The sequence below is a fragment of the Seriola lalandi genome, unplaced genomic scaffold (assembly GCF_002814215.2).
Source record: "Seriola lalandi dorsalis isolate HSWRI2012SDOR001 ecotype SW California unplaced genomic scaffold, Sedor1 jcf7180002054573, whole genome shotgun sequence".
Classification (NCBI taxonomy): Eukaryota; Metazoa; Chordata; class Actinopteri; order Carangiformes; family Carangidae; genus Seriola; species Seriola lalandi.
In genome coordinates this window covers 1,690,317-1,704,675 of record NW_019525126.1, presented here as the reverse complement: position 1 = coordinate 1,704,675, position 14,359 = coordinate 1,690,317, and the positions used below count along the sequence as shown (strand labels likewise).

The 14,359-nt window shown below is 41.9% G+C and overlaps 1 protein-coding gene across 3 annotated transcripts in view; it reads right to left on the bottom strand.

Annotated features, from left to right (window-relative positions):
- LOC111663209 (KATNB1-like protein 1) overlaps positions 1-13,003 on the bottom strand; it is a 28,361-nt gene extending 15,358 nt beyond the window's left edge. Inside the window, exons 1-2 of one of the 3 annotated variants that reach the window (XM_023417315.2) lie at positions 12,810-13,003; positions 11,070-11,233 (exon numbers count right to left, since the gene is read on the bottom strand). The gene's annotated coding sequence lies outside the window, so the exon portion shown is untranslated. The remainder of the gene's footprint in view (positions 1-11,069; positions 11,234-12,809) is intronic. The other 2 variants (XM_087176918.1, XM_087176919.1) reach the window with 2 other exon arrangements.
- Between the last annotated feature and the right edge of the window lie 1,356 nt (positions 13,004-14,359).

The following is a 14,359-nucleotide window of genomic DNA, read 5'->3' as shown; positions in this document are numbered from 1 at the left end:
CAGAGGAGTGTTGCTCATGCCATGACTCTGACCACTACGGTGGTATTAATTCCTAATAACAGCATGCTGCCTCTGATGAGCATTGGCTGACAACCAGCATGGATCTGCATGTGTCTGTGTTTTCAATTGTCAAGCTGTCTTGTTAGCGCCAGAGTGTAATTATCTCAGCATAATTTTGTTGACACAATATAGTCTACATATACAAAATCAACGATTCATTAACACTACACACATGAGTTACCATATAGAACGTTATTTGGCTGACATTTGTATCCAAAGCACATGCAATACAAGGAGACATGTTAATCACTATAAAAGCTGCAGGCCCCAAAATAACCAAAAGACGCAAAATTATAGCAGATTTTACAAAGTTAACGTGTCAGAACATGTTATTCATAGAAAGCGCAGAGTCCTGAAGTAGTCAGGCGTCAGTAGCAATGTCAGTAAATCTAACCGCTGATTTGTTGCACTTCCCACAGCAGAGTGGTGTCTGGCGGATAAAGAGACACAAGCGTACAGTGATCACACCTCGCACTCACATGCTCTTGGTGTGCCTGCCCGCTGCTAACTGCCACTCACACACCGCCTCATGATTGTAGAAGTATCTTTGAAGAGACGTCCCGCACCACTGAGTTCCTAACCTCTGACCTGCTCATGCTGTACTCAGTATATAGTCGTCTCCCACTGAGTGAGACACAAGAAAGAAGTGGCGCGGAGTGCAGACTGCACAGACCAGTGGGGGGCTGCAGGGGAGAGTACATGTTGCCAGACTATAGCCCAGACTGAATCCCTGTATTTGTTTACAATTGTTAGTGACCACATTTATAGTCCAATAAAAGCTGGTTGTTTTCCAGTTAGTCATCTATGTACAATGTATGATGCAAAAATGGATGGATGGAAAGTTCTTGCCTTAAATAATGAGCACGTCACGTGGCGTACACACTGTTCATTATTTTGTTCATGTGATTTCTGAAAAACCAAAAAAAAAAAAAACATTGATTGCAATCCAGGAAAAAAAAGCAAGGAGAAAATAACATGTCACTTTAGATCACATGCCTGTTGCTGAAATATGATGTGCTTATTACCACCTGTGATAGAGGCACAGCAGGTTCGCGGTATTGTGGTTAAGGTCTTTTGTTGACAGATATTGATTCTTGCCTGTTAACAAGGTGACAGAGAGCCAATTTATCTCTTTCACGCAAGGGTTTTGGCATGTCAGAGGTCAAATTTGTTAGACTGTTTCAACAAAAAACTCGCTTTGAGAAATCGTGGCTTCACATTATCAGACCGAAAGCAGATCGAAATACCCAGCTCCTTTGTCTCTTTCGTGCCTTCTTGCACACCGATGTTCCCAGCAGTTCAACGTGCTACACTTGACTGGAATTTGTCCATATTGGGCTAATTTTACATTGGAATTCACTTCCAGTTGATGAGTCACTACAACAGGACCTGCTGTCTGGTTAGACTACCCAACATCCCAAGACCTTGACATGACCACATAGCTTTCCCACTTCAGATAACTTCATCGCAGCAGGCTAATTTCTAATGACACATCAACAGCTATTTATCCTTTCCAAAGCTTATGGCTCAGTAAACCCTAAAAGTAATGAACTCTCTAAAGACCACATGCTAGACTGAGATGCAGATGTCTCTTTCTCTTCACCAAAAAGCCGTAAGACCCCTTTAAATTCAATTCAGTTAAACTCTGCGGCTTACCAACATTATTTATCTATTTTCAAGAGTCTAGCGGCTCTCACACTCAACAACAAACTCCCTCAGGAGAACAGGAGAGCACTTCTGTGTGGTATTTCTCTCCACGGGTGATCAAGGGGCAGCGCTTGATCACAGGGTTAAACTGTGGAGACTGGGGACATATGTAATGAATTTCAGTCCCTCAGATGCTGGATCTCAGGGATATTTCATCAATCCAGAAGCTCAATGTTCTTCCAGTACCAAAGCGCCACTATTAAGCAGCCTCAGACCACCACCAAGACAAACAGCCAAGTACAGTCTGCCCAGGCACATCTCCGCACATTCTTACCATAATTGCACTCTCAACATCAACACCACAACGACTTACAGGGTTTCACAGTGCGGCATCAACAGGAACACAGTGTGTGCATTATTGAGAACATACTATATTGTCTTGGTAAATCTGAGGTAAACACGATAGCGCCCACGCTGAAGCAGGGTTTTGTGAGGGGAAATACAAAATGCATTTTCTCCATAAGAAAAACTGAACTAGATCAGACTGGGCATTTAATAAAAGCAGTATATTATTTCTGGATATGTGAGGCAGGCTGCCTGGGTCAAGATAACATTCAAAGTGAAGTCTAAGAATCCTCACTGATAAACCACAGTAGGAAGTCACAACACAAATCCTGTCTCCTCAGAGCACCAGGAGTGTTATCATATCAGTATAACAACGAGACACGTACTGTAAGTTCTTACCATTAGTAAAACACAATATACCAGATGCTTCAAGGATACAAAGTGTGATTGTCAGTACACTATATCTTACAGTTAGCTCCTCATTGTCCTCAGTTTTATCTAAGAGAATGATGTGAAGCAGTGATTCCTTGTAGGAAAATACTGTAGAGTAGCTCAACTAATTTGAAAAAATGGCAATTATGATTTGATTTTATCCAGTTTTAACACTTAAACATTAGCCTATGTGTTGTGATTGAGAATGTGTGAAAATAGTTAGCACAGTTACACAGTTAGCTAAAAGCAATGGATAATTGTTAAAATAGTTAGCTAAAAGTAGCCTGATGGATAAATGAATTGAATAAATGTTTGAATAACTGATTAAACCATTCAACTTCACCTCAGTGGTGATTGCAAACTTCCAAGGTTCCACTGAATGAAAAAATATCAACAATATCGACTTTACTATGGAAGATGTTGATGTTAAAATCAATTCCAATTGACACCCTTGTAACATTACCAGAGATGTCAATTAAGCAGCACCTGAGCTTATATGACAGAGCTGTGGAGGTGCTTCAGACAAAAAAAGATTGGGGAACCACTGATGTAAAGGATCAGTCTGTGCAGTATGACTCAACATTCACCCCCTAAATATAATGTCCTGTGTCTGATTATTTACAGATGTAAAAATTTCCATGCAGTTCTGACTGCAAGCACATAAACAGGCAGCTCAAAAACGGGGCTTGCCAGCATCAGTGGCAGTGGTTCTACAATCATCCATCCAGATTAGTAATGCTGCAATTTATCAGGAAGACATTAAGTTAACTACTCCTGTTTAGCCAAGCAAGAAAAATTCTAGTTTGTTTTGGGCTCATCATCATCATCCTGCAATTTAACAGTGAAAGGGTTTGGTCCCTAATTTTTTGTCTCCTCCTGTCCTCTCCTCAAGTATCTTCCCCACCGAGTAGAAGAACTTCAGGATACATGAGTCACTTTGTTCTGCATACAGACGACGATGTTCTTGAAGAGTACAGCAGGCCAACCTCATCTCCTCTCAGCCTGCAGGAAGTACTAGCTTCATGCCAGGGGGCAGAGATTCAACTCATTAACTTTGAGCCTCAGCACTCGAAGGGCCTTTTTAGCTGTACGACAACAGGGTTATGCTACCACATCGGCTGCTGTTGGCAGGCAGAGCTGTGGCATGTCACTCGGTTCAAGTAGTCCGTGTTAGGGTCTGGTAAATCCAAAAAAACAAATTCTCATTCAGCTGTCTGCACAGTTTGGGGAAACAAAATTCACTAAGCCCGATCTGTCGACAATGTGAAGTCAAACTTCTTGCCAGTGACTGACTGTGAAGAATGCCCCACTATAATGAAATGAGCAAGACTATATTGTGGCATGCATTCCAAAAGGATCTGTTTTTGTCTGTGTCTTGTTGTTGGCTTCATCACCTGAACCATCAATCTGTTTTGTGGTTACACCTAACCAGTCATGGAACGCCATAGAGACCAAGGCTGTGGACATTTACCCCCGTGTCCTTAAGACACAAGGATCCAACTCATTTAACTACTGCACATGCTCTTCGGTCATGCCTGCTTGGTTTAGACAAATTGCACGGCAGAAGTGTCTCTTCTCACAGGCTGGCACTGCTGACCAAATGCTCTCACAGAATGCAGCATGCTGTTTTAGAACAATGCCAGGCTCATTATGCCTATCCTGTGTCCTAAATGTTGTTTATGCCAGTCTCTGTCTGTCTCCTTTAACGTTGGTTCCTGTTACATTCTCACCAAATAGCAGGTCTTTCATTTTTGATACTTTTGCTAACAATGCAATTTTCTCATTGATCCTTGTCCACTGTCACATCTGCATCGCTGTGTTGAGGTGAATAACTCACCTTTATCATTTTGGATACAAAGCCATCACTCTATCAGCACTTGAGATCTGAGCCCTAGCAAAGGAAAGGTCAGTGAGTGGTTTACATGTCCAGAATTTTACAGGAATGGTAACGCAAGAACTCTTTTAAAGCTCTGCTTTTAAAACCATTTAGATAGGAATGAGGTGATTAACGGTCATAATGGATTTTGCACTCAAAAGTCTCAACTCTTACCCCCTTAAAATGTCACAAAAAGAGCCTGAGGACTCTTTGAGTGTTCTCAACCTCCCCGGCACGTGTAGAGGCCATACTTCACACTCCTCACATTGGGAAACAAACAGAGGGCTGGAAAACCGCAAGCCCTTTCGAGCATTTTAAACACATGCCTGCTGCTACTGGTTGACATGACAATCACCCAGCGGTAAGCAATCCCAACAGTGCCCAAAGGACATCATTTAGCTCTGTAAGAATGTTATGACAAGGGCATAACCTGACTCTAGTCATAAGACGATATTTCAACACCTTGTTTCCCATGGGGAGTTGGTGCAGGACCCTTTAGGAACTCCAGTGGTATCCACAATGCTACTGGCAGGGTAGCTAGCAGTGATGGATCTTTCAACACTCAGCAAAAAGATGGCCATGTCAAGGAAAGCAGTCAAAACTGTTTTTTTCTTATCCACCTGAGGTTAGTCTGGCATATAAGACTGTTTTCTCACCTCAAGTTCAGGGTCAAACCTTGTCCGGTCTGGAGGGCAGCATGTTAACATTCAGATGGCCTCAAACACTCTGGAGTGCCCAGTGTGGCCCCTGGTTTTGGCTGACACGTTGGCTGAAAAAGGGTCAGGAACGTGAGTGTGAGCGTGTGTGGAAGGAGGGAGAGCTTGTAACCAAGCAAAGGGTAAAATAGAAACAGATGATGGGCAGCACAGTCTCTGTCCTTAAAGCCACATTTCAGGCTGTAAAGGTAATCATCTTGGGGAGACGGTATCCAGTGTTGTTTTTGTGTGTGATCATACGAGACTGTCTTACTGACGGTAAGGTGGTTTTCAGTGTTTATGGAGAGCTCAGAGATCCAAATGAATGGGTTGTGTAGATCTCCAGTGTACCTTGAAAATAAAAATCGTTTCCTCCTCACCAGCTTGTTGGATGGGGATGGACTGACTGGCTTGCTACAAAAACACAGATGTCTCATATTATGGAATACAAAGTATTCAGTGAATCTGTCCAGCAATAGCAGATGGATTTGTCATTAGCGGACACTGATGTCCTTGGCCTGATGACATGCTACAACTGGACTCAGACAGACAGGTATGTCCCCTGTCTAGACCCGTGAGGATACCTTACGCCTCTGTATCTGGAACATCTGGATCAATCTGGCTTAGATTTAGGAATTAAGATCGGTGACGCTTGCCATGGCTGAGTTCAAATGTAACCAAAGAACAAGAAATTGCACTCTTCTTTTGTGCAAAAATAGCCTGCTCTGTTTCAGTGTTCCGTTTTGCAATATTCAACAATTTGTTGAGAAATTGTTTTTATGCCATGCATGACACTGAATTGCAATGTTGGGCCGACTGCTTGAGACTGAAATATCTCAACAACCTCATGGGTTGAACATGAACTTTTAGACAGACCTTCATGGTCCCCAGAAGATGAAGCCTATTGACTTTGGTGATCCCCTGACTTTTCATTTAGCAGAACAATGTTGTTGACACTTGTGGGTTTGAGTGAAATGTCTCAACAACTATAGGATGGATTGCCATGAAATTTTGTGCAGACGTCAATGCCCCTTTTAGGATGAATTGTAATCCCTTAACACCCCCTCCCTTATCATCAGGTTTGTCCAATATTGGTTTGTGACAAAATACCTGCACCACTAATGACATTCACATCGGTCTCGACTGTACCTCGTCTTTAGCACTAATTAGCAATTGCTAACATGCTAACATTTGTAACTTAGATAGGGAGCATGGTAAATATTACACCTGCTAACATGGTAAAACACCGATATTAGCATTTAGCTCAAAATCACTCAAGGACTCCCTCACAGAGCAGATAAGATACATTCTTTTTAGATGATAACAGCAACAGGTGGATGCAGTTTTTGTACCATCGCAAGCAGCCAAGGAAGCTAACAAAAACATGACTTGGAGTGTTTGTTCTGCCTTACAATAAGTATGTTTGACCACCCCGTAAATGGACCAAGGCATGAATTTGGGCAGAGAGAAGTAAATCATCCCATGGCTGGGAATTGGTTTTGTGTGGCCACTGGCCGCCAGAGGAGCTTGTTTAAACAGACCCAGACTGAAAGACTTAATGACCATGCTGACAGGAGTCATACGAGATGTCTAGTGAGGCTGGTGTTCTGTGGCTGAGAGGGAGAGAGAGTCCTACAGCTGCAGAGAGAAAGGGAGGGATGTTGCGGTCACCATCTCTTTATGTAAGCTCCAGAGGAAAGCGGCGCACAGGATTCATTTTTAAATCTGACTTCAATATTTGTTCTCGCACCAAACCTAAACCAACATGAATATAGGATATACAGTCCCATGGCAGCCTGCTGTGTTTTTCCTGCTACCTCAAACGTGTTCTACCATTTGCTCCAATGTCATTTCAATTAAACATTAGCATGCGGACAGAGACCAGCTCAAACTTAAAAGTAGGTTTTGGTGTTTTTGTAAAGTAGTGGTGAGTTTGGATTGCATCCTAAATATAATCACACATATTTCACAGTAAATTTTGCTGATTTGATATATTCCCCAAAACCTATAAGCCACCTACACGTGTGTAACACATGCTGGCAGTGAATAGAAAAGACAGTAGCGGAAAAGGTGGTTCCGCCACAAAGAAGCAACCTCTGAATGTTTTGCTCAAGTGATCACAATAAAATTGAAAAGAGAAACTTTTATAACTGAACCGATACTTCGGGAAGTTATTATAATTCCTAAAGAATACTTAGAATAGTTCAGTAATAGGCACTATACTTCACAGGTTCTCAGCCGTGATTCTCTGGGTGATTCTTATCTTCAGCTCCTTCATTCCCCGGGGTTTAACCCTGCAGAAGAGACCACATGTGCATGAAATGTCCTCAGGTCTTTGGGCCTCTTTATCTGATAGAGACTTGGTCAGCTGCTACGTTTTGATCTCTCTAACGTGGACCAGGCCAAAGTACAAAAGCTATGAAGATCCTCATCGTCTGCACTCACTGTGCTCTATAGACAGGCTCACTGTTACAAAACCAAACATTTTCATACATTTTTTTTCTTTCTACTAGGCATAAAAGTAGCTGGCCACATACAGTAGAGTTCATGGATGAAAAATACACAGCGGTATGCTTTGCCCTTGATAAATATGACAGTAACAAAATATTCAAATGAGTAGATTTTGATATAAGAAAAATAGCGAAAATTTCTAATAATTACCTTTGTTTTTCATGTTCAGGGGTTTTTCAGTTAGATGGCCAAAACATTTGTGAAAACAATTAACTGATGCAAATTATGAACTCCTCCTGCAGACATACTGCAGGGAGACAGTAAAACAGTTACACATGCAATAGATGATTGTTTGTGCCAAGCACGAGTTGTAAACACAACTTACGTATCGCATTTTAAATTTGTCAGCCATTTTATGTCTGGAGACAATGATAATGAAAGTGTTGAGAATAAATCAAAACAGGAAAGTTGTGGGCTCTAAAACCAAAACAATGAGCCAAAAGGTGCTAAAAAGCTACTATGATCGATCCCTTGCAGAGAACACATAGAAATGTGATCCACTGACATATAAATATCCATTAGAGCAGCTTTAAGGCTAGTGACATCATGGCTGCATTCTGCATAACAGAATATAAAGCCTGGCAAGATCGGTGATAGAACTCAAACAAATGGGACAGAGAAGAGAAAGCATGAGTCTGCAGAATAGAAGCAAACTTCTGTTGGTGATTTAAGACTTCCCAGTCTGCATACCCATGGCTATCATCCACATTCCAGCCTATAAGCGAACAAGATTAAATAGTTTTGGAGCGGGATGCAGGCTGCCCTTCCTGCTGTGGTTAGTGCAATCGCCTTCAAAAGAAAATCACAAAGGTTATTGTGATGAAACCGTTTCCCTATGCTTTGGGAAATCTGTTTCACTTTATCTCAAAGGTCAATGATTCAATGGTTTGTCCCAGACCCAGCAGTCTGTACCAGTATGACCCCCGCTTTTTAAGAATGCCTTCATATGAGAAGTTTAATAATATGATGTCTGTCTTCACTTCTGGGCATCTGGTTATTGTGAGGAAAGAAACAGGTTGATTCTGCAGCTGCCTTTAAGCAACAAATATAAATGTGGGATGCACATGATGGATGTGACATGAAGACGAGCACGACGCAAAAAGTAGCTGCTTCATTCAGCATTACACAGCTAAACTGAAGCACACGATACATCCTAAAGAGCCGACTTTCCCCAGCCTTCAGGAAGTGATGGGAGAAATAAACAGTGTCAGCTACTCATCTTTTTCCTCCCAGTGTCCAATTTTAGTTTTTCGTCTCAGCCCAAAGCTGGCATGGGGTCAGCTATGGGGTTAGCATTAAGGTGAGATTTCAGCTTGTGTTTGATTTAGTGCTTCCTGTCTTTGCTCTGTGTGTCCCCATAATCGGTCTCCTCTGTGGTATGTAAACTATCATATTCTGAGCTACATTTTGTTATTTTCCCCTCTAGGATTAAATTTTTCTTAAGATCCACATGTGGCTCATAAAAGTCTATAAAATTAAGTAAGTACAAATTATGACTAGCCCTCACATAACCAAAGCCACATTTCAAAAGGTTCATCAATCAGAAAATGACCTTTCTGATGTGCGTGTGTCTGCATATATCTGTGAAAATTTGCATATGTGACTTTTGACTTAACAAGTGTGTGGGCTCATCAGCACACGCTCCTGTCAAGTGCACACATGTGGAGTGTCTTTCCAATCATGGCTTAGATTCCAGCTTTTCCACAACTGCGACAGATCCAAACACCAGTCAGTCAGTCACCCGGCCCTGCAGAGAGGCGTGATTCACTCAGCGCTGCGTGACTCAAAGCCCCTTTCCCTGCCTCCTCATGTCCTTCCTCTCACTCCCACTGTCCTCTGTGGATTTGGGCTTGCCATTTGACCTACTGCCAGTTTGGATGCGCTCCCCCAATGGTCAGCTAAGGGATCGTATACAGCCTGTCTACATAGCAACAGCTTGTGGACATACGCTCCGAGGCACACACATGCAAAAATGACAAACAGATGCCTGTGAAAGTGATGTGCATTTTTCCAATTGAAATGTTTAGTTGCCCTTTATTGATACCATATACTGTTCATCAGTATTGATCAAAGACGGGGTCTGAAAATCACTGTGATACAGGCACAACACTGTCAGCTCTAACGAGAATCAACATGTGCAGATTGTTGCTTTTGGAAAGTGAAGAATTGACTCCTTCATGAGGTGGCAGACGAAAAAAAAAAAAACTCAGTGAAAATCCTTCAAATTGGTCCAGCAGTGATGAAAAAAAAAAAAAACACAAGTTGCCAGGTCCCGCTGAAGTATCACACAAACACTGAGCCCAAGCAGGCGGGTCCTATGCCGGGTGTTAAAGAGGACCAGATGATGGGGCAAAGGTGTTTTTAGCTATGGGGTTTCCGATAGCCATATTTTCTGAGAAGATGGGAAGAGAGGAGGAGAGCTGCAGATGTTGAGGCTTGTTCTGCTGCCCTGAGGTCTTATTTGTGCTCGTCTCAATTCAGATTGAGCACTAACTGACAGTGATTACACAAGATCGGCTCCACAGCTCAGCCTTTGTGGGTTCCTTTATTCACTGATCTCTTTGGACTTGCCACTGCAGCATATTTAAAATGGGGTGTGAAGTGAACCCCTGGACAGAACGCACCCAGGGTGAGACTAAGTTGAAAGAAAATGACCTCAGAACTCAGTGACCGAAAGTTTGCGCTGAGAATTTCCAGTGAGACACGTTTTCTCCCAAGTATGCTGTAAAAAAGCTTTCCTTTTCCTCTCCTCGTGAGCCTTGAACTAATTTCTTCACTTTCTCATCAGAGCTGTGCAGCAGATTGTAAGAATATAATAAAAGCAGTCACCAAAGTTAAATGAGAGGGAAAGTTCGTCTGGCCAGTACACAGAAGCATGGTGTCATGTGGGCCTGGGAGCCAAACACCACAGAGCAGCTCACACACAGGGAGGGGTGTCCAGTCTCTATATCCCACAAGAACCAGAAAAGTCCCCTTAAACATTTGTAATAGCCCACAACCGGCCAGTCTGTGTAACGCTAGCCAACATCCAACAATATTATCTTCATTATCAGTAACTGTTGTTAATGGAGAGCTCAACAAAATTAACCACCCGGAGTCATACTTTACACTTAAGTGATAATTTGTGTTAATGGGTGAGCAATTACAATTGAGAACAATCAGCATTCACTCAGAGCATGGCGAAGCTTTAGAGTTTCATCTGAATTCAATCCGGACATCTTTATTCAATCATGTCCCTGGTATCAACTCTCAGCACAGTTTCTCCTGGGCTTGGTTGGTATCCAATCCAACACCCCCCAAAAAAATTGTTTGTAGCAATAAAAGAGTTTCTGGCATCGGTCTGTAAACTTTATAATCAAGGAACGATGTGTCCTCTTGTACTGAATATTCTTCTCTAGAAAGTAATCAACACCGCTTTATGCATTCGATTAATAGTTAAAAGTTTTGGAAGTATGCTTATTCACCTTTTTTTTGACAAAAAAATAAACAGCTTTTACACACACCTTGCCGTTGTTGTGTATGTGGTGCGTTGTGTCGGCCCCGCACGGATGTCCCTGCTTCGTGGAGAGCGCCGCAGACCTTTGACCCGAGCTGTGCTGACTTTCGTTGGCGCACTTCACTGCCGTCCACTGCTGGAAGTGAACGATGGATGAAAAACTGCGTGTTTCTGAAATATGCAGACCAGACAAAAAAGGATATCCATCAAGCGAAACATCAACAAGCAGATGCTCTGGAATGTGACAAACTCCTGCTAGCAACATTAGTATTGTTAGCTAAGGTGCCGCCAGGAAATCTGGAGTGGTAATACTGCACCGACCAACAAGGAACTGTAATGCACTGTTTTGTTCTGTAATGTGAATATGCTTTTAGATAAGAACTTCTTGGACTCAGTAATTATTGCACATGGCAGTCCACACAACAGCCTGGCACAGTAAAGTTAAATATCTTGCTGAGAAGTTGGAGGTGTACAGCTGGTCACCTGCAGCTCTTTTCGTATTTTGAATTTCCCCTGTGTAATTCGCACAAATTAGAGGGCTGAACCTGTCCCTGCGAAAGGGTAACAAAAACACACTGTTGCTTTCTATCTGAACACACAGTAACAACTCACTGCAGCTGGTTCTTCTTGTTCCATTACTCCATGTGGCATTTGCTGCCAAGAAATGCTGAAAATGATGGTTGTCATTGTTTTGTAAACACAGTTGTGATGAACAGTGGCGATTGTCCTAAACTCTTTGACAAATGCTGTGTATTTCCTGTGAAAGTGTCACAACAGTTAGTCTTAGCAGCAGTAGGAACTACTCCGTTTGCATTAGCAGAAACTTCATATATTTCTGATTTGGTGTTAGAAGAGTAAAGAGTAAGCAGTGAGGCTGTTATTGGTGAGAAAGTTTTAAACAGCATGCTGGATTACATGCACATCGTTTCCTGTGAATCACTTACGTGTAGGTGGCAATTTGAATTCAGGGCAGACTCTACCACTAAGTCCGGGAACACACTGGATGCGTGGCGTGAGCGTGGCGGCTGATGTTGCTCAGCTGCTGCGGAGAATCACGCGTGTGTGTGTTCACACTGGCTACGTCTCTGCTGCGTTGATACAGTGTGTTCCCGGCCTGGATGCATTGATTTTCAATTCGGTGCCCATGTTTACGGATTAGAGCGCACACACCGGCTGACACATGAGACTCAGCCTCTTTCTTATTTTTAAAGTGTGCCGCGCGCATCAACAGGTTGACCAGCAACATAACACAAAACTGACTCTTTCCTCTATATTTTCTGTCTAGGCTGAATTTGAATATGATAAGGACATGAAAAATGTAGCTATATTTTTTTAAACACTTGCGCAGCTGCATGTGGAGACAGACACATTTTACTGACGTTTTCTGACAAAAATGAATCAGAAATGAATTAACGATTAAATAAATCCAACATTCCGGTTACCTGCAAACTCTATGTAGACGGATAGAGCTGCAGCAGCAGAGACGCAGCCAGTGTGAACACACGTGCGTGATTCTCCGCAGCAGTTCAACAACATCAGCCGCCACGTTCACGCCACCTCTGTGTTCCCTGCTTAACACTAAACACTGCTTATATCCTCACACGGCCCGCCGGCCCGTGTATGGCTTGAACGATTGTCAGTATAGACAGGCTGTACCTCAATCAGCTAGAGTCTCGAGAATTCAAATATTCAGTTCATTCTGCGCTAACCGTAAGCATATAAATATAATTTATTAATATCTACCAACATTGTTTACCAGCACTCCAGATTTTCTCTCCATTTCTCCGTTATCTGTATTCCTTTAGTTCGTAAGGGTCCACAGGTCACAAAAATCAAAGGGGTTCCTTATAAAAAGTATTCCAGGTTATGAATATCTTCATCTTATTGCTGCTTCTCCTCTCTCTCTGTGCGTCAGGTGCATCTGCTGCAGTGTTTGCGGTCTGCTATTGTTTGTTAGCTTTCTGGCTATAAAATGGATGCCTCCCTGTGACGATCAAAGATCCAATCAGATTTCACTTCAGGGTCACATGGCAGGGAGCATACTACGTAATGACGTTCTCCGTTGAAAAAAAAACTTTTTTTTCACAGCTTTTCTAAATGACTCTAACTTGTTGATAGATGTCTCCCCTGACCAATCAGAGCACACTAGGGGGGTGGGCACTTCAGAGGCAAGGCCAATAGCCTGAGTGTATGACGCAGACAAAGGTCAGGTGTATTTTGAACTGTTCCAAAAGGTTTCTTAGGCATCAAAATGCTTCAGTATGTTTTCTATTATTACATATTAAAGAGTTAACGCACATTTCTCTCAGTTTTTCTTTTAGAGAGGTTTATTGGCACCAGTGAAAAAATGAACTATAAAGGCTTACTAAACTAAACTATTAGGCCTAGAGGCCTTGAAGATTCACAGAGCAGTTTTTGACAAAATGTAGTAGTATTGTGGAACTTTTTTTTTTGTTTTCTTGTTGTATAAAGAATATCCTGTTGATAGTTATGTATAATGACCTTTTTTTTTTTTTTTTTTTTTTTTACAGGTGACTGAAAAATACCAAAAAATAACATGTATGAGCCGATGTAGTTTCAGTTGGGTTGTAGTCACATGCAAAACAAGCACATTTCCAGAAACTAGAATATGTTACCTTTCAAATGAGGTTTCATAAATGCATTACACTTTATATCTGCAAAATAGGTTTAAAACAGGTGGACTCCAAGAGGATATAGAGAGGTAAAGAATGAAAATACATTGGTTGGCTATTGTGGGAAAGAGACAGACCATAAATACTATCAAATACAGAGTTTGAAAGTTAAGGATTATAATTTCAATTGCATTCACTACATAATTTGCATTATACTGTGAAGAACACAGCTCCCTATTTGGAAGAGTATGCTTCTACTTGAATTAATGATTTTAATTTCTCATTATGGGTTAATTCTGCAAAGCTTTTAGTCATCAGAGACTTTGTCACCTGAGGGCAGGAATGATCTGTTGAACAAAACTGTGCCCAGTCACCCTCAAAGTTAATCTTTTGGATCAATGAGAGTCTTTGCTTCAGGCAACATCAACCACTATTGAGCTGAAAAACAAAAGTGCCCTGTGCTATAATACTAAAACGTCTTCAGCTTGCCAAAGTCAATGAAGCCAGAAGGTTGAACAAGAGGCTCCAAGCAACAATTAATACGTAATGTAGAGATTTTATCTTCCCTTTCTCCAGAAGGTAAAACACATTTGGTTCTTTCCACTGGCTTTGCTTTTACTTAAGTAACTGAGGACAGATGCGGTGGAGCGATAAACTACACAAG